The 26,443-nt window shown below is 43.0% G+C and overlaps 1 non-coding gene and 1 pseudogene across 1 annotated transcript; one reads left to right on the forward strand and one right to left on the reverse strand.

The window, feature by feature from the left end:
* Nucleotides 1–5,792: 5,792 nt before the first annotated feature.
* On the reverse strand, nt 5,793–9,004 carry LOC101689180 (annotated as a pseudogene).
* Nucleotides 9,005–12,964: 3,960 nt separating this feature from the next.
* Nucleotides 12,965–13,156, forward strand: LOC123388021. The gene has a single exon (XR_006602563.1). It is a non-coding gene; the product is annotated as a U2 spliceosomal RNA (small nuclear RNA).
* The last annotated feature ends 13,287 nt before the right edge of the window (nt 13,157–26,443 follow it).

Consider the following 26,443-nt stretch of genomic DNA (forward strand, 5'->3'; position numbering starts at 1 on the left):
GCCTTCTAGTACCCAGGGTGATACCCAATTGTTTTCTTTTTTCTTAAGATTTTATTTATTTATTTGACAGACAGATCACAAGTAGGCAGAGAGGCAGACGGTGGGGAGAAGGGGAAGCAGGCTCCCCGCTGAGCAGAGAGCCCAATGCGGGGTTTGATCCCAGGACCCTAAGAACACGATCTGAGCTGAAAGCAGAGGCTTAACCCACTGAGCCATCCAGGCACCCCAACCCAGTTGTTTTCAAGAGCTCTATTTGCTACTACAGAAATCTCACCTTTAATCCCTAGAGAGTACAGGTAATTTTGTTAAGTTTGTTTAAAGCATTATAGACACATTTTTGTTACTGCTCCAAATATACTGATTTGGGGAGGGATTCACATTTTGAAGTGAGCTCTGCACTCAAGCACTGCCAGAGAAGCTGATCTAACCTAGACGTCTCAGGTAGAGGATGGTTGCGTAGCCCTGACCTGCTTCTTCGAGGGATGTAATTGTCAGCAAAAGGAGGATGATCCTTTAAGCTTTTAAAATAATTTTTACATTGTGTCTCATTTCTACTGCACAGCTAACTGTAAGACCTTAAGTATTCTACCCAGATTGAAGCTGTTGATGTAACAGAGCTCGATTTTGACTTTTCAAAGTATATTCTAAAAAAAATTACAAACATGAAGGAATAGAATTCCTTGTTAGGAAGACCTTACTCAAAAAGACTCATGATAAAACATGATCTGTAAAAAGCGGTCTGTACACGTATGCAGCCTTTTGGCTCTAGGGCTGTTAAGTAGCCAGTATGTACCAGTTTCAATACACCATGGATGTGCTTGGCTGAGTCACTATCCCACCTCGCCTCTCTGTGGGTCTATTTTAGCAGCACTTGTATTTGAGTCATAGATTATGGATGATTTTTCCCTCTGTTTTTTAATTTTTCTTTAGTGTTACTTTTCTGCTTAAAAATTTTTTTTAACCTATATCCTAATAGATTTTTTTTAAATGGGAAACACTGTGAAGATAGCGTATCAAAGACTCAAATAGTACTCTTAAAATAATCAGTAAGGCATGAAAGTTAAAACTCAATTTTAAGAAGAATGTCCTAAAGTTGAGGGTCAACCCCTCCTTAGAACAGCCAAAATTTAAGTCACCTGAATAAATAGAGAGACGAGAAGGAAAGGGCATTCTGAACTCTGCAACCTCTCATATTTAAAAGAAGAAACAGAAGAGGTAATTCCAATTGACCCTTTGTGCCTTATGGGTTTTGCATCTCTGGGAAGGTTAAGATGACAGCCCATTCTAAACACATGTCCATTTACATTACCAGCCTTTTCTATGGGTGACTTAAGTGCATATTTGAAACATTCCAACAGAGAAACAAAAAAGACATCAAAGGACCAGATAAATCCATGCAAGCATGGGGATTTGAGAGCCAGTTTATTCGGACTTTATCTCACTCTTATTTACCCACCACAATCCAAATGAGACCATAACACAGTCAGTACCCTAAAAGACCTGCTTTCTGTAGTCAAAACAGTATAGATCTCCACTATCTTCCGGGAAACTCATAGTGGATGCTTTGACTATGTTAGCAAAGGGGACTAGCAAAGGATATGGGGATGGTTATTTTACTAACATATTTTAAGTGTGTCGAATAGGTGTCGAGTTCCTGTCTGAATGCCAATTAAGCCTGGATACTAAAAATGAATGAGAACAGGTTGAGAGCAGTTTTTATACGACTTGGGTGGTTAGCTGGAATAGCCAGCTGATTGAAATGTGCTGAGCACTCCAACTTGGGTTGATGATGTAATTCAAGTTGAACAATTACTTTAACTTCAGATAGTCAGGCTAGGTCTAGATTCCTTTGAAATGGCCAGCCCAACATTCTCTTTTTAATGACTTTTCCCCTTCTTCTCTTACACTCCTTGCTCCCTTGATGGTGTCATTACACATGGAAAATTGCAGATGTTTAGTTTATACGAGAGGAAAGATGAATATTCACTTTTTAAAAAATCTGGTACATGAATAAAGTCCCTGTAACAGTACATCTGATGCTTACTCGATAAAGAACTCTGGGACCCTTAACTTTAGTAAGAGCTAAAGAATGTTTTTAAGTGGAGAGGAAGAAATGATGGGAATATTTGCTGCAGGATACAGACATCAGTCCCCTGGTTCCATTAGCTCAACAGGAATTAAATGTAACTATGACCAGGGGAAGTCATTAAGTCATTGTTTTGTTTTGTTTAAGAAGTCCTTGCTTTGCAACCTGGCTGGACTGATTTGTTGGGTTTGTCCAAGGAGTACAGAGATACAATAATTGGGTAGAACACAAGAAATAACATAAACAAAAGACAAAACATAACATAAACAAAAAACATAACATAAACAAAAAATAAAATACTGAAGTTCAAATGGGTACAACCCAGGAAGGCTATGGAGTGTTGAGAAAGAAGCAGATGTTAAATACTTACTTAACTTCTTCAGCTGGTGTCTTAACTAGGGGCATTACCATTAATCAAAACTGCAAGTTTAAGTACTGGTTCTCGAAGGAAAAAAATCAGAAAGGGGCTCTTTGTCCTTTGTTAACACAAACACAAACATTTGTACAACACAGATAAATGCCTTTCTGTGGTTTTCTCCTTTGCAAGTTAGGGATGACTGGGTAATATTCAGGCAGAAAAACATAATAATGATTGACGACTGGCAAAGTCTTTTATTTTATATCACTATGAGCAGATATTTTTAATATATTTTTGGCCTGTTTTTCTATACATGCAGTCACTTCTGCTAGTCATTGGAAGAGTTTCTTAGACAACTTTTGAAATATGTATGATTCTTTATAGGTCCCACAAATGATGAGCTACTACTTTTCCTTAGAGTTTGCCTTCTTCAACTTAAATTTTTTTTTTTTAAATTTAAAAATTACAAATGTTGGGTGCCTGGGTGGCTCAGTTGGTTGAGCGACTGCCTTCAGCTCAGGTCAAGATCCCGAAGGCCTGGGATCGACCCCACGTCAGGCTCCCAGCTCCATGGGGAGTCTGTTTCTCCCTCTGACCTTCTCCCCTTTCATGCTCTCTCTCATTCTCTCTCTCAAATAAATAAAGAAAATCTTTAAAAAGAAAATTACAGATGTTGGGGAACCTGGGTGGCTCAGTGGGTTGAGCCTCTGCCTTCGGCTCAGGTCATGATTTCGGGGTCCTGGGACCAAGCCCCGCATCGGGCTTTCTGTTCGGCAGGGAGCCTGCTTCCCTCTCTCTCTCTCTCTGCCTGCCTCTCTGCCTCCTTATGATATCTTTCTGTCAAATAAATAAATAATTAAAAATCTTTAAAATTATAAATGTTAACTGTAAAAATGTAAACAATGAAGAAGAATAGAGAAAAATTTTTAAGTAGTGCTCTCCCTTACCTTTCTCTTCATACTCATTTTAGTTATCTACTATTGCATAACAAATTGCCCCCAAAACTTAAAGGCCTAAAGCACTATAGATGTACTAAAGTACATCTATTAATGTACCAGTTTCTGTGGATCAGAAATCCAGAATGGCTCAGCTGGGTGGTTCTTGGCTCAGAACCATCTGGGTGGTTCTTTTCTCACAAATTGCTGTGAGGATGCCAACAGGAATGGTAGTCATCTGAAGGCTTGACTGGGGTTGAAGAGTCCACTACCAAGGTAGGATCTACTCACACAACTGACTAGTTAGGGCTGCTTGTTGGCAGGCCTCAGTTCTTTAACATGTGGACCTCACCTTCAAGCTTCTAGTTTCCACAAGGTAAGAGCTAGCTGTGTCAAGGGTGAATGGTCCAAAAGGCAGAGTAAGGAGGCATCCAAATGTCTTTTATAACCTCATCTCTGGAATCACACACACACACACATTCCAGCCACACTCAAGGGGATAGAAATTGGGCCCCACATTTGCAAAGAGGAATACGGAAGTACTTGTGGACATAGTTTAAAACTACCACAGTGCTCTTAATCTTTAAAGGTAATCACTACTAATATATTGGTCTATAACTTTCTAGATGATTTTCTATGTATGTATAAGTATATATAATGTACACATGAATTTTTATATATAAGATATATGTTAGATTATGATTCTATTATATTAGATTATGTATTTATAGTTGTTTTACAAAACCCAGAAAATGCTATGAATATTATTTACAAATTTTTATTCATTAATTTATAAAAGACATCATTTATCCTCATGCCACAGAGTTTCATCTTTTAAAGAGCTGCATAGCATTTCATTGGCTATTTATATCATTTATTTAAGCATTTCCCTAAAGATGTACCTCTGGGTTGTCTTCAGTTTTTTGTTACTGTGAATAATTTTGCAGTGGACATCCTGGTACATAAAACCTTTCCTGCTTATTTAAGTATTTCTGTATGAGATATTCTTATAAATGAAATTGCTGTATCAGAATATTTCTGCTTTTACAATTTTGATAAGTACCATCCAATTGCTCTCTAAAAAAGTATAACATTTGTTTAGTCATTATATTAGTTAGGGTAGGCTAAATAGAGCTAAAAACTGTCCATGGTTTCAAGATAGTAAGTTCACTTCTCTCTACTGTAATCGTTCAAAGCAGATTTTTCTGTTGGTAGTGGTAGGACTGGAGTGATGGGAGGTTTTTGCCCACATGGCTCTTATCTACATGGTTCTCCAAGGATACATGATTATAGTGTGTCTGCCATTTTTTGTGATATTCCAAGGTGACTTTGGTTGTCGCCATCATCATTCTAAGAAATGAGGAGGGAGGGGAGAACATAAAGGGATAAGTCTAGAAATTTTTATTGGCCTGGCCTAGATGTGACATTCATTGCTTCCCCTGGCATTTCACTGAAGAGAACTGCAGAGGATACTGGGAAATATAGTAAGGTTGGCAAGTATATGCCCAGCTAACATCTCTGCCACAGGAATTTTAAAATATTTAAAATTGGCATGTCCCAGATGTCAGGTAATCAAAGTGACTGCTAATTAAAAACAATTAGAAGAACCAAGCAGTACCTATTGGCTCAATATTAACCCTACTACTGCCATAAAAAACTTAGAATAAAAATCCCAATAATATTTTTCATGGACTCGAGAGTGTATTTTGTTTTGCAATTTAAATGTTAAGCTTATCCAAAAGAGCAACTTTTGAAAAGGAAAAATGAGGATGTTCTTGTGTTTTTAGATATCAAAGCATAATATGAGTATAGTAATTAAAATAATGAAGTACATAGGAATAGATCAATGAGAATTTATAAAGCTATAAATTCTGCCAAACTCTCAAGTGTATTAATCATCATTTTCTTAGAGACCATCCTCTCTAAGACTGCTATCCTCCTGCTTCCCTGTGGAATGATTTCTTTCTAGGTCTCTTGCATGCCTGAGGTTTTTCTTTGGGGCCCCCCCTTTCCATTTTTATTAAGATTTTATTTATTTATCTGGGATAGAGAGAGAATGTACACAAATGGGGCGGGGGTAGGGGCAGAGGCAGAAGCAGACTCCTGGCTTGGCACAGAGCCCGACGACGTGGGGCTCTTATCTCTTATCTCTTTGAGATCACGACCTGAGCCGAAGTTAGATGTTCAACTCAGTGAGTCACAGAGGTACCCCTGTGACTTTTTTTTTTTTTTAAGATTTTATTTATTTATTTGACAGAGATCACAAGCAGGCAGAGAGGCAGGCAGAGAGAGAGGAGCAAGCAGGCTCCCCGCTGAGCAGAGAGCCTGACGCGGGGCTCGATCCCAGGACTCCGAGACCACGACCCGAGCTGAAGGCAGCGGCCTAACCCACTGAGCCACCCAGGCGCCCCACCCCTGTGACTTTTGTTTCCTTTGTTCCATGCTATCTTTTTTCATGGTTTACACAATCATTTTGCTGGAGCCCAACCATTGATGGCTTCCTGAGAGAGGGGAAGGTAAATCTTCCAAGGCCTTGTATGACTAAAAATACTTTTATTCTTCCTTCAAGCTTGATTGACAGTTTAGCTGGGTATTAATTGATAACCCCCCCCCCCCAGAATTGTCTTCTGGCATCCAGTGTTGCTATTAAGATGTCTAGTGTTATCTCCTACCTATCCCTTTATGGGTCACCTTTTTTTTTCTTTCTTAAAGCTTTTAGACTCTTCTCTTTTTCCTTGATGTTCTTGGCCTATGTCCAGACATGCTCTGGCTTTTTGTCTGTTGTTTGTCTCATTTGTTTCACTGAGCACTCAATGGGACCTTAGCCTCTGAAGATTGACATCATCCAGTTGGAGGGATGCTCATCCATTATTTCTTTGCTAATTTCCTCTACTCCATTTTTTTCTGTTCACTCTTTTTTAAAATCCCTCTTTCCTGTTAATCAGATGATAGATTCCTAGATTGATCCTCTAACTTTCTTATTTTCTCTCTGTTACTTTTCCACCAGTACTTTGGAAAGAAGGTTTTCATCTTGTCATCCAGTAAGATATATTATTAATTGCCTATAGGCTCGGGCTTTCTTGATCATCATCCTCTTAGCTTGATTATCTGCCCCAAACTTTTTTGTTTGTTTGTTTGGTTTGGTTTTTAGGATTTTGTTTATTTGAGTAGTTTGTAGTCATCTCTGAGAGGCAAGCAAGGAAGAAAAAATTCTTTCTTTAGAGTCTGAGGTATTGAGGCCGAAGTGTGCTCATGGCAGGGTCAAAGACACAGCTGGTAGTGAAGACAGCTCTAAAGCTGCCCGAGGCTGTGTCCCAGGCAACAGCAGCCCCAACTCTGCCCCATATAGCCATGCACAGAGAATTGTGTCCTAGCTTGGGAGGGGACAAGGCAGACCCCTACCCGATCTTGCCCACACTCTCTTAGCTGTGCCATTCCTAGGCCCTGGAAAACCCGCCACCTGATTACAGCCGAGATGGTGGCTCACATAGACACACTCACCCACCATGCACACGGCTCCATAATAGGCAGCCCAGGCAGAGGCACACAGCTGTCCCCATGGGCACATTGCACACCTACACTACCCTATATGGAGCTCAGGTCCTAGCAGAAACACCTGTGTCCTTGCCCATCATGGGCACAGTGGCATGGTAGGGGGGTTGGGGGGGTGGTCACTGGGTAGGCAGGTAGTCATGGCCACTGTGGCAGCTTCACCAGTTGGCCTTCACTGCTTTGATATCATTCACAAGGCTCTGGGCCAAAGAGATACCAAAGATCTGGAGGAGGGTGATGGCCGCAAAGACTCCAGCCACAGCATTCAGGTTGTCCTGCAGCCACTTGTCGAACTGGTCCACGTAGCAGCCTTTGGTGTGGATGGAGCTCTGCTGCTCCAGCTCCAGTTTGAGCCTGGAGTCTGAGCCACATTGGGTGCTGAGGACATCTCTGCAGGGTCTCTGATGCAGCAGGAGGACACCGTGCAGTGCTCCCAGCTAGAGTTCAAGTCAGTGCAGTTGAAATAAATATTGAGGTTCCAGTCATTAGGCCCCCTGGCTCCATAGCAAGATGGCTATTCCCGAGCAAAGTCAATAAGGTTCTGGAACTCAATGTTGTCCCGAAAGGCCTTGACATTTTTGTTGAGGAAGAAACTGAGCAGGTCTCAAATTATGTTCTCAAACACAAAGGCCAAGATCCCTGATGCCAGCTCCGGGAAGACGATGAGACCCAAGAACACGGAGAAAAACTTGAGCAGAAAGGTGATCCCAGAGAGCCTGGATGCAGCAGGCAAAGCCTAGTACCAACATGGTGCCTCTGATCCTAGAGCTGCCCCGCGGGGTGGAGGCCTCCCGGACCTTCCAGCACCTAGCGGCTGGAGAGAACGCCCTTCTCACCCCAGGCCCTGGAGCCAGCACCCAAAAGACAATGTTGAAGCCAAAGGGGGAGTATTTCCTCTGGCAGCCCATCTCTGGTTGCTGGGAGGGCTGCTGCTGGCCCCAGAGCCACTGAGAGTGGCCTCCTGCCCGCCCGGGGAAGCAGGGTAGGGGCTGCACCGGCCCCTCACAGTCCCACATGGGCCAGAGCCCCTAGAAGCCTAGCCGGGCTGGGATGGGGAGGGGTTTCCTGCCACACAGAGCACCGAGGGGTGGGGGCCACCAGCCCAACAGGGGCCACCAGAGATAGAGGCTGCCCTGAGCCCACACAGCGACAGGAGTGCTGCTCCCCCATCATTATGGAAACCTGGTCCCCATGAAATCTTTGCTTCCAGTGCTCCTGCCAGCGTCATTCAAGTAACTCACCTTCTGTTGGTGTCAACAGATACATATTTTCTGTTCACGGTCAAGCTGACTCTGACCCTACTCCCTAGACTCGCTCTCCCTCCTTATGGCGCCTGTGCACAACTGGCTCATCTCTGGCGTCTTGTAGCTTTTCCTCTTGTAACAACAATTTCCCTGTAGTTTTCACCAAACGCTCCCGAGATAATCTAATTCTCCCTATAATCATCATCATTCCCGTCTGGGCAGCTCGTTCCTGCCGCCGCTCCATCTACCTCTGCCCTATAGCTTGGCTGCCCTTGAGTCAGGTGGCATCTTCTGGCAAGATCAACTGTGGGCTGGGAGTGGCGGTGGGTGGGGAGATAACATCAAACACTCCCGCCTGAGGAACCCCACGGGGTCATTTTCTGCCAAGAGTCTTCGGGTATGGTAGGTATTCAGAGGTATGGCCAGCCCTTTACAGTGACTTTAGATAAAATACTCAAACCTTAGGAGCCTCGATGGCCTCGTTGAAAAGTAAAAGAAAGTAGATATCGCCCATCTATTTCATAGGATTGTTCTGAAAATGAAATAAGCTGTTGTAAGTGATAAAGCACTGCTCCATGTAAGCAGCTGGCGAAATGCCTGGCGTATAATAGATGCCCCGTCCACAGTTGTAACTGGATGCTGTAAAGTGCCCGGGACCAAAACGGGCTCTTTGGGGCCACTGCTGAGAACCACATCGCTAAGTGCCACATTGCTTTTAGTCCAGGGCCCTCCCAGGTGCTGGGGCTACCTGCGGGGCCCATTGACAAGGCCTGTCAGAGAGCCTCCAGGTCTGCCCTCATTCCTGCCCAGAAGGCCTGGGGGGAACAAGCTGGGGGTTTTGTGGGGGTGGTTTGGGGGGAACTTCAGAGTTCTTAAGGAGAGCCTGTGCCCTCTTCTTGCCCACCTGGGAAGAGGAGCGAAGATGCTCTCTCGAGGCACAAGGGAGGGAAGCCTCATGAGTGTGTGTGCACGTGTGCTCAACCACACAGCCCTCCTGCCTCCCTGAATCAGGGATGAGTGAGGGTCTCCAGTGTGAAGCCACCAGCGCCAGGACTAACAGAGGACCCGCGGACACCCTGTGCGAAGAAAAGGGGCGGGAGAAGGATGAGCGAGCCGAGAAAGAACAGACGGTCTTTTATAAAAAAAAGCTTCCCCGAAAGCTAAAACTTTTAATTAAAAAGACTAATTTTTCCTTCTTAAAATCCCCTTTTTATAGTAAAATACAGCACAGAAAAAAACATAAAATGTGCCGCTTAATGAGTTATCGAGGCACTATCTGTGTAACCATCACTGAGGTCAGTAAATTGAACATTGCCAGCCCCTCAACTGTGTCTACTTGGGTCTCTCCAAAATCCCCACAAATGTAACCATAACTTTGTCCTTTTTTTTTTTTTAAAGATTTTATTATTTGACAGAGAGAGGGAGAGAGAGTGAGCGAGCATAAGCAGGGGGAGAGGCAAGCAGAGGGAGATCCCAGGACCCTGGGATGATGACCTGAGCGAAAGGCAGACACTTAAACAACTGAGCCATCCAGGCGCCCCTTGATCTTTATCACAATTCTTTTTATTACTTTTTTCATATAAATATGCACTATAAAGCACTGTGCTTTCGTATTGCTTGTTTGGGGACTTAATGTAAGTGGAAACATACAGTATGCATATACATCAGTTTGTCTATCTAGCTACAGTTGAGAGCAGTTGGTTTGTTTCCAGTGCGAGGCTGTCATGAACATACTGGCACGACCGCCCTTGCACGTGGTCCTGGTGTGCGTATGTATAATCTCACGGTGGCGTACAGCCAGGAGTGGAAATGCGGGATGGTAGGGTACTGGAATCCTCCACTGGACTACAGCTGTTTTCAAAGTGGACCTTCACTGTACATTTGGGGAGCAGTTCTCCTTGTTCCACATCAAAGCTGATAATTCTTCACTCCGCGATAATGTACTTCTAGAGAAAAAAGGCCTTTAGGGGCACCTGGGTGGCTCAGTGGTTTAAGCCTCTGCCTTCAGCTTAGGTCATGATCTCAGGGTCCTGGGATCAAGCCCTGCATCAAGCTCTCTGCTCAGCAGGGAGCCTGCTTCCCACCCCCCATCTCTGCTTGCCTCTCTGCCAGTTGCGATCTCTGTCAAATAAATAAATAAATATTTTTAAAGACCTTTTTTAAAAAATGAAAAAATAATGGCAGAATGAACAGGTAACTCTTTTTGAGTGACTTTACATGGCAAAACAAAGATGTAGTAGTTCCACTTAGACCTATTTTCATCCCTTGAAAAATCTCCTGGACCATGCCATCTCAAATGCTGACAACCACTGTTCCATATAACATGCTATCAATTGTTCCTATTTACCTTTTTTTTTAAAGGTTTTATTTATTTATTTGACAGACAGAGATCACAAGTAGGCAGAGAGGCAGTCAGAGAGAGAGGGGGAGGCAGGCTCCCTGCTGAGCAGAGAGCCCGATGCAGGGCTCAATCCCAGGACCCTGGGATCAGGCTTAACCCACTGAGCCACCCAGGTGCCCCATGTTCCTATTTATCTTTTTTAACATCAAAAACCACATGACACATCGAGCATTCAGCCTCCAAGGTGACCGACCCAGTGAACCTCCACTCTTGGTATTTATGCCTTTGCATAGACGTCGCACCCTGAATAAGGGCTGGTTTTGTGACCATTTGAAGTGTCAGCATATGAATCCACAGGGTAGGTAAGGAAAGACACTGCCACTTCGACATTGCTCTTCTGGATTGATCAGTGTGGAGGAAGTCAACTACCATGATGTGAAGTTGCTCAAGGAGCCCTACAGACAGGCCCACATAGAAAAAGAACCCACTTACTAATGCCAACTTGCTAAACAAGTGAGTGAACCAACTTGAACGAGGCATTCAGCCTTTGGTGATTTCAGACTAGCCTCTGAGTTTTTCAGCTTGACCCCAGAAATCATAAGGCAACAAGCTGTCCACCTGTGCCCTGTCTGAATCCCTGACCCATAGAAGCCACGAGATAGTAGATAATGACTGCTGTTTCAAGCCACCACATTTGGGGATGATTTGTTACACAGCAAGAGACAACTAATGACATACATAACCGCCTAGGAAGTATCCTTGCCAAAAATTTGAACCTGAATTTGAACATGCCTATATGTTTAATGACAGATTTAGAAGAAAGAGAAGGACAGGGGAATGTGTTAAACAAGTACACCACAGAGATGCAATTAGCAAAATCCAGAATATAGGAAATTCTACAGCGCAAATTACCCCAGTTCTTCAACTGGTAGATTGTCGGGTGGGGGGGAGATGAGGAGAGAAACCTAATATCGAAAGAAACTAAGAAGGTATGACAGATTGCATTATTCTCAATACATGCGGCCCTCCTTTTTGGGAGAATTATGCTTCTTTTTTTCACATGACCTCAACTTTGGCCACATGATTTTCTTTGATCAATGAAATGTGAGCAGATGTGATATTTGCTACTTCTGAGCAGAAATTTTAAAAGTCAAGCACCTGGGTGGCTCAGTCGTTGAGCATCTGTCTGCGGCTCAGGTCAGATCCCAGGGTCCTAAGATCGAGCCCCACATCAGGCTCCCTGCTCAGCAGGAAGCCTCCTTCTTCCTCTCCATCTCTGCTGGCTTGTGTTCCCTCTCTCACTGTCTCTCTGTCAAATTAATAAATAAGAGCTTAAAAAAAAAAGAAATTTTAAAAGTCATTGTGTGTTAACCATTTCTCATTCCATCTGCCAGGAAGTGGGTGTATCCCAAACAGGGACTGTTTCTTCAGCCCGTGGCCAGGAGTGAAGGGTACGTGAAGCTGATTCACAACGGAGATTCACGTGAGCAGGAAATAACCCTAAGTTGCTATAAACTGCTTTGATTTTGGAGCTGCCTGCTACCATAGCATAACCTTAGGTAGTCTGCCTCCTGTAAGAAATGTTTCAATCAAATGAAACAGATACACCTTATTAGGATTTCACTTTATGGAACCATTGTAGAACTTTATTACTATAATTTGGAAATTTCCCATAATAAAATTTTTTTAAAAAAATAGTCTAGGGGTGCCTGGGTGGCTCAGTCATGAAGTGTCTGCCTTTGGCTCAGGTCATGGTCCCAGGGTCCTGGGATTGAGCCGCGCTTCGGGCTCCTGCTCAGTGGGGATCTGCTTCTCCCTCTCCCTCTGCTGTTGCCCCCGCTAATACGCATGAAGGCTCGCTCTCTCTTCTCTCTCTCACTCCATCTGTCTCAAATAAATAAATAAAATTTAAAAAAAAAATAGTCTATTCCCTTGAGACCCAGAGTTGTCCCTGCCTCTCAAAGAGGTGCAGAAAATATGGGAGCTGGGGGATGGAGCCAAACAATTAAGTTTAATGAGTTAGTATAGGAAGGAGGGGTCTGAATAAGGCCCCACGAAGGAGACATCAAAACTAATCATCTCCATGGCGCCTGGGTGGCTCAGTTGGTTAAGCTTCTGCCTTTGGCTCAGGTCATGACCCTGGGGCCCTGGGATGGAGGCCCGCATCGGGCTTCCTGATCAGCGGGGAGTCTCCTTCTTCCTCTGCCTCTGCCCCTCCCCACTGCTTATATGTGCTCTCTCTCTCTCAGATAAAGAAATAAAATCTTAAAAAAAAAACCACACACACAACAACTGATCATTTCCAGTAGGAAATATTTTTCTTCAGGAGCATTTTAACAATTCATATCAGGGCAAGATTCAGAGCACTGGAGCGGTATGGGGAGCTCTGGAAGTAGTAGCTTCCACCTCAAGGGTGAAAGGGAAAGGTGTGGCTTAAGTAGAACCATTATCTCTTCTCTGCCTAGTAGCTAAAATCAAATGCAGTATCTGCTTTCACCAATTAGAGCATCTGATGTGTTCTCTGTCTGTGTACTGGGCATTAAGTTACTGCCTGGAATTAGGAGATGGGTTGGGAGTTTGCTCTCTCCACTCCCCGCCTCAGCCTGGAATTGCATTACTTCTAGGAATGATGCATTCCTTTGAGTTAATGACAGATGGTTTTCTATTGTTCCACTTGTTTCCTACAAAGTGCTCTACTTCACTCTTCATGAGGCTCCAGACTGCATTTCCGCCTTTTGCACAGCAAAGATAGAATTTCCTCTAAGTGGAATAGACCCAGTCACTGAGCCCGGCCACCTTGCCAGTACCACATCCAAGAGAAATGTTGTAGAAGAGGGCCACTTGGGTAAGGGGAGGCCTGAGCTGAGAGAAAGAAAATGTGGCTGAGCTTGAGGCAGACCCCATGTCTTCAAGAGACTATGTGGTAGGACATGTGCTCCCAGGGAGGGTGAGGCGGGCAGCTATGCTGGGGAAGAAAATCTGTTAGCATTAGAAAAGCAGCAGCATGGGGTGCCTCAGTGGGTTAAAGCCTCTGCCTTAAGCTCAGGTCATGATCCAGAGTCCTGGGATCGAGCCCCACATTGGGCTCTCTGCTCAGCAGGGAGCCTGCTTCTCTCTCTCTCTCTGCCTGCTTCTCTGACTACTTTGTGATCTCTGTCAAATAAATAAATAAAATATTTTAAAAAAAAAAAAAAGGCAGCAGCAACCTTGGCCCTAGCACCCCCTGCCCTCCTGCCTCAAGGAGCAAGTGAAGAGATCCCGCCTCTCATTCCATCCCCCAAACCTCGGGTGGTCATCTCTAGGACAGAAGAAGAAGATGGGTGGGTGAAGGCAGACACATCTCCCACCCCCACCCCCACTCCCTCTAGATAGACGTTTAACTTTTGTGTTGTTTTGTTCTTGAGATGGAAGTGGAGAAATAAGGAGAACCGAACATTAGAAATAGGACTGGGGAGTTCCAGAATCGGGAGGGAATGTCAGTCAGGTATGAAAGGAGCCCACGGCCCAGGGATTCCACTAGAGGAGGCTGGGAGCGGTTAAACAGCTTCGTGCTTACGTCCTAGTGAATCGTTGTGCCTCCATAAGCATAGAGTCCCTTCATTCCCCCTGACAACACAATAACAAGAAATAAAACCAAAAAAACTTGGGTTTGGGTTTTTACCGATACACCAACTACTTCATTTATTTATTTATTTATTTTTAAGTAATCTCTACACCCAACGTGGGGCTGGAACTCACAACCCCAAGATCAAGAACCGTAAGCTCTAGGGACTGAGCCAGCCAGGTGCCTCATACCACCCACTTCGCACTAGACAAACCCTGTCCTTGGCAATTGCCCTTCTTAATCTTTCCTGCCTTCTGCCTTCTCTCTCTTATCCTGCAGAAAAGCTATGCCCCCTGCTGCCCTCTGTGCAATTAACTAGAGCCAAACTTATGTACCATCAAGGACACTAAAAATAAATATCTATATTTTCTTTTAATATTTTGCCTACTGTGACCCACTTTTAGCTCAATTTCAAAAGCAAGGGAGTGAGGTGTGTCCTAAATAAACAGGGCATTGAACTCTGTTCTACTGTTTTGGCTGCATAGCTTTTTACGAAAGTTGTTTTCTACAGACAGTAAGAGCTTAAAAGACCTTCTGTGTCAATATATTGATATTTAAGCTTCATCAAAAATCTATTTCCTTGGGGACCGTTTCCCACTGAGAATCCTGGTATTGAAGAGCTCTGGTTACGATCAGCTCTAAAGAACCTGAGTCACATGTAGAATCACTTACAACCCACCCACGTGTCTGAAAACACATTTTTCAGCAATTAAAAAGTCAAGAGCTGTGAAGATTTCTTGCAAAGAGAGTATTTCATCAGCTGGTGTTATTTTAATTATTTGCCTTTAATGAAGAATCTACGAATGTCTTAAAAAAAAATCAGACTTAATAGGTAGACTGTCACTTAAAAAATATCAAGTCGCGGTCTGAAGGTTTCACAGGCATTGGGCGATTATTGTCATAATTTAAATACTTCAGTTTAGACAGCAAGATATATGTGAGTGCTTTAAAAGTTAATTTTAATATTCACCCTAGGAGTTGTTAATGACTACTTTAAAGTGCTCTAATGGGGAATACAAACTCCAGGGGGTGGTTTGTGAGCACTGATGGGCTCTAATCAGAACTTGGCCTTGGGATCTGGGGCTATTACAGCTCGTTGAACAATTCATTTCTGAATCTACACTAGAGGATTTATTCTTTAGCATAAGAGACGCTAGAAAGAACTTTTTATTAGTGAAATGCGTGGTTTTTGCGGTGCAGTGTAGAGAGCAGGAATCTCACCTTTAAAGGAAAGGGGCGTTAAGTTTGGGCTGAGTCCTGAACAGGGCTGTCAGTTTGGGTGTTCATTTAGTCCTGTGCCTGCTACTTCACGCAGGATTCTGTCACCTGAGTCAGTGAGAAGTGTGGCCAGGTCCTGCTTTAAGAGAACGTGGCATGGTTCAGGCATATATTTCAGTACAAGGTTCTGGTTGGGAGCCTTGAGTTCAGGGAGCTAACAAGGACTCTTGTGTTTGTTTGCCAGTGTTTGGGTGTGGAATTTGGTCAGACACTGACTTTCATGGACCTCACTGTCCAGTGACCCTATGGAGGGCGAGATGCCCCAGACTCTGGATGCAAATTGGCAGAGGCCCCACCAAGACACTGACAACGGTGTACCATCAAACTGACTTAAGCCAGTGAACCAACATTTGGTCCACAAATAATTACCATGAGATGTAATGACAAAGAAAAAAAAGAGGACCAAATAGAAAAAAGAAAATGGGGGCGCCTGGGTGGCCACTGCCTTCGGCTCAGGTCATGATCTCAGGGTCCTGGGATCAAGTCCCGCATCGGGCTCTCTGCTCAGCGGGGAGCCTGCTTCCCTCTCTCTCTGCCTGCCTCTCCATCTACTTGTGATTTCTCTCTGTCAAATAAATAAATAAATCTTTAAAAAAAAAAAAAAAGAAAAGAAAAAAGAAAATGTACTTACAATGACAAAGATTCAGGGAGATTCATAGAGAAAAATGAGGTTTTTGTCTGCATAACGATAATAATGTAAATGAAGTATATAAGGCTTCCTATATGTCCGAAACTCTCTCTTACCATAAACATATACATGTATTCACTTAATACCTGCCCCAGCTCCATGAAGAAACACTATTATCATATTTTTTTTTAAAAGAGTTGTTTATTTTAGGGAAAGAGAGAGAGAGAGAGAGCAAGTGGGTGGGTGGGGGGGCTAAGTGCTGAGCCCGATGCGGGGCTCTATCCCAAAACCCTGAGATCATGACCTGAGCCAAACCCAAGAGTCAGACTCAGTCTGCCAAACCCAGTCAGCCAAACTCAACGGACTGTGCCACCCAGGAGCCCCTGATTATCATATACTTAACTGTGTTTCAGGAAACAGGAGCACAAAGTGTAACTTGTCCTAGATCCTACAATGTGAGTAAGTGGACAAGCAGTGATTTGAACCCAGGTGGTCTGACTCCAGAATCCAGGCTCTCATTGTTTGAGAAACCAGAGTCTTCTTCCTGAAACACAGCCATCGCTAAGTGACTAGAAGCCACAGGAGTTTATAGAGTTAAAGAAAACTGGACTTGCTCTAAGGGCCCAAGGGGAAAACTAAGGAATTCTGCAGTTTTCCTTGGCTTGAGAAAAGGCCCTTGCCAACAAGAGAGCTTTCTGTCAGGCATCATTTGGGCAGCAAGGCTTCTGCGATGAATTAAAATAAAGACCTGTCACTTGGTCGATGATGTGTATAACAGTTCTCCTAGACGCAACAAAGCTGCCGAGTATTAGAAGACTTTGAAGAAAAAGGCAGGCAGCAGACAAGCTGTTTTTCTCTCTTCCACATTTCACTTCTTCCTTTTCCATTTCTCTATATCATTCCATACCAGATCAACTGTTCACACATGTGAGGTTATTGATGTAAGTCACAGCAAACATCCCTGCATGAAAGCATATTTTTCTCTGTCCCTTTCAATCCCTCAGCCAGGGCAAGAGTTGGTTAATTTTTTTTTTAAGATTTTATTTATTTATTTAAGAAGGAGAGAGTATGAGAGAGATCACGAGCAGCAGGGAAGGGTAGAGGGAGAAGCACATGCCCCACTGAGCAGGGAGCCCAATGTGGAACTTGAGCCCAGGATCCTGTGATCACGACCTGAGCCTAAGCAGATGCTTAACCTACTGAGCCACCCAGGCTCCCAAGAGTTGGATAATTTGATCACCGGCACAGTTTTTTAACGAACTCTTGACCTGCATCTACAAATCTGATCTTGAGCCTTGCTTTTGCAAGATCCTCCATGGACAGTTCTTCAAGGGGACAGAAACCACCAGCCCACAGCTGGCATTCTACAAATCCTTTACCATTTACTTGCTTTAATTCCTGCAGCATAATTTTACCCACCTCTCAAAGAAGTGAGTGTTTGGAGGGCCACTCAGGGCCTTTTTCTATTTCCCTGTCCTTGAGGGGATATTGTGTGCCTCTCTTCTTATCCTCTTTTTTCAGCCTATTTCTGTGTATACTCATGATCCTGGCAAACCACTCACTTGGCCACATCACAGGACTACAGGAAGTTCACCGTGAGCTCAGCAGACTTAACATCACGGCTCTGGCGGCTGCCAAATCCACAAACATTTCAAGGTTCTAGGACTTAGGGTTCTTATAACTGTTACTTGGTAAGTTCCAAATACTTTTTTTTTTAATCCCCAATATTTGCATATACCAGATCAATTTTATATAAAAATATAATAAGTAATTAATGTATTCATCACATTTGAATTGAGACCAGGAATTGAACCCAATGCTAGAAACTCAAGAGGAATAAGATATGGATCCTGCTCATTTGTTGGGACTCGTTTTGCTTATAGGTAGTAGGAATCCAACTTAAAGTAGCTTCAACAAAAAATGAAATGTGTTGCTTCCTGTAACTGAAAAGTCCGAGCATGAATTTTAGGCATGGATGGATCAAGGGAGCTTCTCTTTTCACCTCTGCTCATCTTTGACTCTCTTTCTGTGCTGGCCTCATTTTCTTAAAGATACCCTCCCCCCAATATAACCTGAACCAATGGCTTTAAGAAGCTTCAACTTAAGTCATTCTTAGGGATCAAAATAGCAGGGGAATAGAGACCTCTCTCAGATCCATTTGGCAAAAATCAAGGAAGATTCTGACTGGCTGCAGTTGATGGCGTGCCCATTTGATTGCCCACTGTGGCCAGGAGAATGGAATATTCAATTAGGCCATGCTTAGGTTCGCTGCTTCCCTCCCCCCAGATGAGGAAGGTTCAACTCCAGTTGTACAACATGAAATGCATTTCCCACACAGAGAAAGGGGTGAAGGAGAGAGAAAAAGAATAGATATTCACTATGGTAGTTAGCCTCAAAGATGACCCCAAAGGATTTTCACCTCCTGGTATTTATATCCTTGCACAATCTTCCACACTATTATCAGGACTAGCCTTTGTGACTAAAAGAATCCTGCAGATGAGATGGTGTGTGACCTTTAAGGCTAAGTTATAAAAGGTATCGCAGGCTTCACCTTGCTCTCTCTTGGATTACCTGCTCTGAAGGAAGCCAGCCACCATGTTGTGAGGACGCCCAGGCCACCCCCTGAGAAGATCCCTGGGGAGGGGAACTGAGGCCTTCTGCCAACAGCTAGTTCCAACTTGGTAGCCACTTGAGTGTGCCATCTGGAAAGTAGATTTTACAGCCCCAATCAAGCCTTCAGATGACTAGCAGCCATCGCCTTCACCTTGACTGCAACTTCTTGAGCGACTACCCAGCTAAGCTGCTTCTGTTCCTGAGCTGCAGATACTGTGAGATCATAAATGTTCATAATCCTTTCAGGCCATTAAGTCTCAGAGTAATGTGCTCCTCAGAAGTAGGAACTCACATCCAAGTAGCTCATTGCCCAGCCTAAAGATGTAGACATTAAATGACTAACTTTAATTTGTGAGTGGGAAAGGAAGATGGAAGAGAAGCGTCCATGCAGTTTCACAGGAGAGACCACCTCTGAGCTAGGCTCAGGGAAGAATGTGACAAGGAACTGAATCCAGGCCAAGGGAACAGTCAAACGTTCTCAGAGACTTGAAAAGTAAGCTGTGTGTTCACGCAAATGCAAACAGAATAGTGTGGTTACGGTTAAGGCAATGGTTCATCAGAGTCACAAGGAGGATGTAAAAAATACACAGCTACTCAAATCCTAGCCCTAGACAATCTGATGATTAGGAAACAGTGGTTTGGGTTTGCAAGGTTGTTTTTGGTTTGGGGTGACGTACTTAGCTGTTTGCTGTGAAGCTGTGTGTCTGGTGCAGTGTTTTTGGTGCAGTCTTTGAACCACATGCTACAGAAAGCAGAAAACATAGGCTCTTGGGGCCAAATCAATCCTAATAAAATAGAATATGAATGAGCAGGTAGAGTGGAGTCCAGAGATCTGCATTCTAACAAACATTTTAGGAAATTTTTATGCACACAAGTGCATTAGCGTATAAGCTTGAGAGATGAGTGATTTGTGGAAAACCCAGGAAAGAATTGTCTTGTGGAAATAAGGAGAGTTTCAAGGAGGTGAGGAATTCTAAATTGGATATACATATTTTCCATAATGATGTAAAAATACACTTAAGTAAAAAGACTAGCAGGAAATACCCCCAAAATGGCCATGCTTATATTATGATCGTGGCAGCTGTAGACATTAGGGTTTTGGTTTTGGTTTTGTTTTCTGTAGTATAGGTCCGTTAGCACCACAACTTAATGATTTTTCAGAAAGTTTAAGGAGCTGTGTTAATGATGTGGAGAAGTCAAGTCGACAAGGGTTGAAAAGAGGTCATTGGCCTTCACAAGTGGGAGGCCATTGGAGACCTTTGGATGAGGGGGTGGAAGCCAGATTACAATGGCTGGATTCAGTGAATGGGGAGGAAGTAGAGGGAACCACTAAGTCAAGAAGTTTGGCAGCAAAGGCAAAATTTAAAATAAAATTGTTCTCTTTTTTTATAGACTATAAAAGTAATACTTGTTCATTATATAAAATTGGGTAATTCAGAATATTAAGAACAGAATAATAGACACCCATAATCCCACCACCAATGCCAAAACAGGTTAACAGTTTGGTATATATGTTGAACATTTCCCCTTTGCAACAGTGCTCTGAGGTAGAGAGAATAGCTCAAAATCATCCACATTATTTTCAGTTGAGGAAACCAACGCTCAGAAAGAGATTTTTCCTGAGGCACCAGAACAATCCATAATAAAGTGTTTGGTTTCCATAGTGCTTTGACTTGCATTTCCTGGTTGCCCTGCCCACCACAAGAAGTGGCCAGTCTAGCCATTTCCTTGTGCCCTATGGTGTCCTGAACCAATGTTTCAGCCACAATGCCATTCCACTGCACCTATGAATTTACATTCTTCAATTCTTTCTAAGAGTAGGACCTGGGTCTCATTTATCTTGGTATTTCCAGATCCTTGGATAGCATTTGATAAAGAATCATTGCACAGCACATTTCCAGAATGACAGATGATGGGCGGTATTTGATATAGTAACTGATGCAGTTTTCATTCTCAGTAGTTCTATTCTTTGTAATACTTCCCCCATACTGGTGGCAGCTAGGGTGTTCTGTACACAGACTCTCTCAGGTAAGAAAAACAGTAGAATCAGAGTCCAATGATTGGTTTTTGACTTTCAAAAGTGCAGGTGGGTGTACATAACATATGGAACAGTGGTTAAAGGGCTGTATTACCCTTGACTAAATGTGGTCAGATTGAGAAGAGAAAGGAAGGTGGATAAGAAAGGATACTAGTGTGAGTTCCCTCCAAGGAAAGGGGCCTGGTGAATCCCTGGTGAATCCCACTCTGCTCAATCCCATTCCAGAATAGAGCTTGTCCAGGTAATAAAACACCAGAGCTGTCAGTGTGGCTTTAGAAGAGCAGCAAGAAATGGCCATGTGGAGAGTCTAGACCAGCACGCTGTCCAACAGAAATACAATTTGAGCCACATATGGAATCTTCAGTGTCCTAGTAAGTGGCCACATTAAAGAAACTGGTGCAATGAGTTTTAATAAAATATTTTATCTAACCTAATATATCAAATATTATTGCCCCATGTCATCAATACAGAAATTGTGAATGAGATATTTTGAATTCTTTCTATGAAGTCTTTGAAACCTAGTATGTATTTATAGTCACAGCACATCCCAGTCTGGAGTAGCTATATTTCAGTTTCATGTTCAGCAGCCAGCTATAGCTGGTGGCCATTTTATACAGCCCAAGTCTGGACAATCAGACATAAAATGGCCCCATGGAATGCCTAATCACCTGTCTGAAAATTGGAGCCTTAGGAATTTTCTTATGTGCTCAAGAATACATTGACAAGGCCCAAAGAGGCAGGTGACTTAAGGACATCATGTTCCAGACTGAGTGGGGTTTCATCTGCATGCACTGAGCAGACAAAAGGCCACCTGGATGTCTCAGTGGATGCGATGGAAACACGGCAATCCAGGGTAAACCCCCAGGAACTTGGACACCACCCTGGGGAAAGGTGAAAGTCCACCTAGTCATGATTAAGAGTCCACTATGTAATAGAATAGGACAGGGCTCAAAAGAAGTTCTATATAGAAAAAGAAAGTCACAGTTATTTTGAAGATGGAGATTCAACCTCACTACAAAAACAATGAATGAGCATAACTAGAATTGAGGTTATTGGAAGCCCTGTCTTCTGTTTTCTTATGGACTGCCAGAGCTGATTTCTTTCTTTCTTTCTTTTTTTTTTTTTAAAGATTTATTTATTTAAGAGGGAGAGCGTGTGTGCTAGAGCATGGGGAGGAGCGGCAAGGGGAGAGAGAGGATCCTGAAGCAAACTCCCCAGTGAGCACCAAGCCTGACTCTAGGCTTGATATCATGGGCTCAATCACAGGACCCTGCGACTATGACCTGAGCCAAAATCAAGATTCAGATGCCTAACTGACTGAGCCACCCAGGTATTCCAACCAGAACGTGATTTTTTTTTTTTAAGATTTTATTTATTTATTTGACAGACAGAGATCACAAGTAGGCAGAGAGGCAGGAAGAGAGAGAGGAAGGGAAACAGGCTCCCTGCTGAGCAGAGAGCCTGATGTGGGGCTTGATCCCAGGACTCTGGAATCATGGCCAGAGCTGAAGGCAGAGGCTTAACCCACTGAGCCACCCAAGTGCCCCCAAGAACGTGATTTAAAGGAGGGTGTAGCTATTCATCAAGCCAATTACAGGAGAAAAGACAGGTGGGATAGCACTCTTCTATTAAAAGTATTTAAGAGGGGTGCCTGGGTGGCTCAGTGGGTTGAAACCTCTGCCTTCGGCTCAGGTCATGATCCCGGAGTCCTGGGATTGAGCCCCACATCGGGATCTCTGCTCGGCGGGGAGCCTGCTTCCTCCTCTCTCTCTGCCTGCCTCTCTGCCTACTTGTAATCTCTGTCTGTCAAATAAATAAATAAAATCTTAAAAAAAAAATATTTAAGAGACTTAATAGCAGAATGTTAATATAGTCAAGTGCTGTATTGACTGGATCCTGATTTGAACAAATAAAAGATTTTAAGGAAATCAAAGACACTTATATTTTAATTGGGTTATTAGATGATTGCTAATTTGGATGCTATTGTGTGGTTATGTAGGGAAATGTCCTTATCTCTTTGAGATAAACATAAAAAAATTAGGGGTAAAATGTCATGTTCCTTGTAGACCAATGTTCGTAGCAGCCTTGTTCATAGTAGTCCCAAAGTAGAAAAAAACCCAAATACCCGTCAACTGATGAATAGATAAATAAAATATGGTATATCTAGACAATGGGATATTATTCAGCCATGAAGTACTGACTCATGCTACAACATCGGTAAACCTTAAAAATATTATGTTAAATAAAAGTAGCCAGTGGGGTGCCTGGGTGGCTCAGTGGGTTAAGCCTCTGTCTTCGGCTCAGGCCATGATCCCAGGGTACTGGGATCAAGCCCTGAATTGGGCTCTCTGCTCAGTGGGGAACCTGCCTCCCCGCCCCCTCTCTGCCTGTCTCTCTGCCTACTTGTGATCTCTGTCTGTCAAATAAATAAATAAAATCTTTAAAAAAAAAAAAAAAAGCAGCCAGTAACAAAAGGTCATATGTTATGATTCCACTTATATGAAATGTCTAGGGCACACAAAATGTATAATAGAGACGGAAAGTAGGTTAGTAGTTGACTAGGGCTAGGGAAGTGGTGGGAAGAGGGGTTAACAGCTAGAGAATTTAGTTTCTTTTTGGGGGTGATGATGTGTCTTCAAATTGATAATGGTAATGGTTGGACATACCTGTAAATATACTAAAAACATTAAATTGTGCTCTTTAAATGGGTGAATTGTATGCTATATGAAGTATACCTCAATAAAGCTATTTTTAAAAAAGAAAAGAAGGGAAAAGAGTCATGCTCTATAATTTTGTTTAAAACAAGGAGCAAATAGGGGTTGGTTAAATATCTGCCTTTGGGCTTGGGTCATGATCCTGGAGCCCTGGGATCGACCCCCATGTCAGGCTCTCTGCTAAGTGGGGAGCCTGTTTCTCCCTTACCCTGTATCCCTCCCCCGCCCTTGCTCTCTCTCTCAAATAAATGGAATCTTTAAAAAAAATACTAAAAAATAAAAATAAAACAAGGAATATAGCAGAGTTCACATCGTTAAATCTGGGTGTTGGATATATGGGGGCTCATTATATTATTCCCTCACCCCTTTGTATATTTGAAAAAAAATTTTTTTTTTTAATGAAGAAAGGAGGGTAGTGGTTCTATTTAACATCCATGCTCTTGGGCATTCATTTGAGAAGGCATTCCCTTGCTTTTACTAATTGCATAATAAAATAGAGGAAGATAGCACTTTCCTCTCTTTTGCAGGTGCCTGCAATGCAGGGAAGTGCCTGAGGGATAGTAAATATTATTTCATTTCCTCTACTACTGATAAACTCTCTGGGGAGCAGTCAGGGGCTACCTGGAGAACCAGGCTTTGGGGGCTGATAGGAATGACCCCTCACACTTCCCGGCCACCCCAGATCTGAAGGGAGTCCTGCGCTGGCAGAGCAGAACCATGGAAGAGAAATGCAAAGACAGGAGACAGGGAGGAAGGAGCATTAGAGTTGTGTCTAACTGTAAGAAAACGTTAATTATAGAAAGAAAATGCCAGAAAACTGAGAGATTATAAGACAATTATTCGTTTTATAGAAATACTTCTAAGGCTTTATAAAAACATAACTAATAATTTTCAGTGATACATGCAAATACATGTAATGATGAAAGTCAATAGTTGTATATAGTACTATATTCGTTGTTCCACTTTCCACAGAATTAACTCGTTTAATCCTCATTTTAATCCCCATTTCACAGCTGAGACCATGGCAGGTTGAAAATCCAAACAACAAAAGGACAAACCAAAGTTTCCAGTGCCAGGCTCTTAACTGCTACACTTGACCTGCCCCCTCCTACAAGACACAAAAGGGCTCTTCCCCTCCCCAGAAGCCACCACTGCCACCAGCTTCCTGGGGATCCTTCCAGAAGACAGATAATGCAAGGAAACTTTTCTCTTGAAGGCTCATTCAAGCCCATTTTTCAATCAGCAGTTTGGAAAATGGATTCAAATGCTCCTTTCCATGCACGCGGTTAGTTCTGACTCATAAACTCTAAGTCCCGCAGGCGCCTGCAGAGAGGCACAGCCCATTACATTGCCACCTGTAAGCCCACAGACCCACAAACAAGGGGCCTCTGATTTACTAGGCTTCTCCCTGCTGGTCCACAGAGCCGTTAATCTTCTGCCCGGGGGCAGCATTTGACAGCTCCCAAAGGTCCCGTGAAGTACTCTTTTCAAAGTGAAATTCTCAACCAAATAAACTTGAAACAGACTTGGTCTGGATCCAGGTACAGACCTGCCCCCCCTCCCAAGACCCCAGGCAGCAGTTGGCTACCCTTCACTTCCTGGGTTTTTTGAATCCTCTGGTGCAGACTCCGTTTTTTTCCTTCAATAAAACAGTGATTTAAAACCTTCATTCTTCCTGTTTTAAAACGGTGCCAAGGCATAATCATCCTGTCTTCACCAAGGAGGACACAAAAATCAACTAGGGCTCTGTAGTCACTCCCGTGGTGGATTGTCAGGTAAGTAGATCCTTAGACCCGCCCAGCTGCTTTTTGAAAAATCTCTAACGTTTATCCAATTAGAACTATTTTTTTCATTCCTCCTTTTATTTCCCCCCTGTTTGAAATTTTGATTCTTTCTAAGCATTCAGTTTCCCTTTAAACATCCAGATTATGCCAACTTTTTGGTGAGTGCCTACAGATTCTCCTCACCTTTACCAGGGACTTCAGTGGTTTCCACGGTGGCTATAAAAATACACGTCTTCTTTGTTTTTTTCTGTAAATTCTGAGAAGAAAACAACGCAAGGAATGACTTCCTATGGCATAGTAGTAGGAGAAAGGATTTGTGAGGGACAAAGGTATACAGTCAATTTCTAATATCTCCACAGTTTATTTTTTTAAGTATTTTATTTATTTATTTCACAGAGAGAGAGAGATCACAAGCAGGCAGGCGGGGTGGGGGGGAAGCAGGCTCCCTGCTGAGCAGAGATCCCAATATGGGACCCCAGCCCAGGACTCTGAGATCATGACTTGAGCTGAAGGCAGAGGCTTAACCCACTGAGCCACCCAGGCACTCCCTCCACAGTTTAGATTCACAGTATTTCAGAAGAAGTTCAGAATAACCACAATGAAGAATCACGAGCATTGTGGATCTCTGCCTCAGACCATGAATACAAAAGACAAGGGCTGTCTTGCCACCTGATGGAGGGATCTCAGATGAAAAGCCAATTCTCTTGATTCGCTTAGCAAATATTTATCAAAGGACCTCCTCTGTTCAAAGCCTTATTAATAAGGGTAACAAAAAACTTTATTTGGTTATCAGGACAGTTTATTTACAAGACACTGAAATGCCAGATAATTAAGAATAGCCAAAATGACTTAGTACATAAGATGCTGTGCAATTTCCCGTTGTCTTTTTTTTTTAATTTTTTATTTTTTACAAACATATATTTTTATCCCCAGGGGTACAGGTCTGTGAATCACCAAGTTTACACACTTCACAGCACTCACCAAAGCACATACCCTCCCCAATGTTCCCGTTGTCTTTAAACATTTTCCAGCTATACAATTTTTAAAGGATAGATTTCTAAAAATGGTAAAATCATGACTCTCAAGCAGATATGAAATGAACTCCTGTTAAAGATTTTACTTAATTCATTATTCAGTGAAGAAACAGGAAATACAGTGTATCTGGTTCAAAGGAAAAATCAAAAGAACACCATTTTATATGGTGTAAAGAAATGTTGAAATGAATTCATGTAGGGACACAATACTGGCATTTTTCACTTGGGTGGGGC

Source organism: Mustela putorius, unplaced genomic scaffold (assembly GCF_011764305.1).
Source record: "Mustela putorius furo isolate JIRA1106 unplaced genomic scaffold, ASM1176430v1.1 tig00003869_pilon_pilon_pilon, whole genome shotgun sequence".
NCBI lineage: Eukaryota > Metazoa > Chordata > Mammalia > Carnivora > Mustelidae > Mustela > Mustela putorius.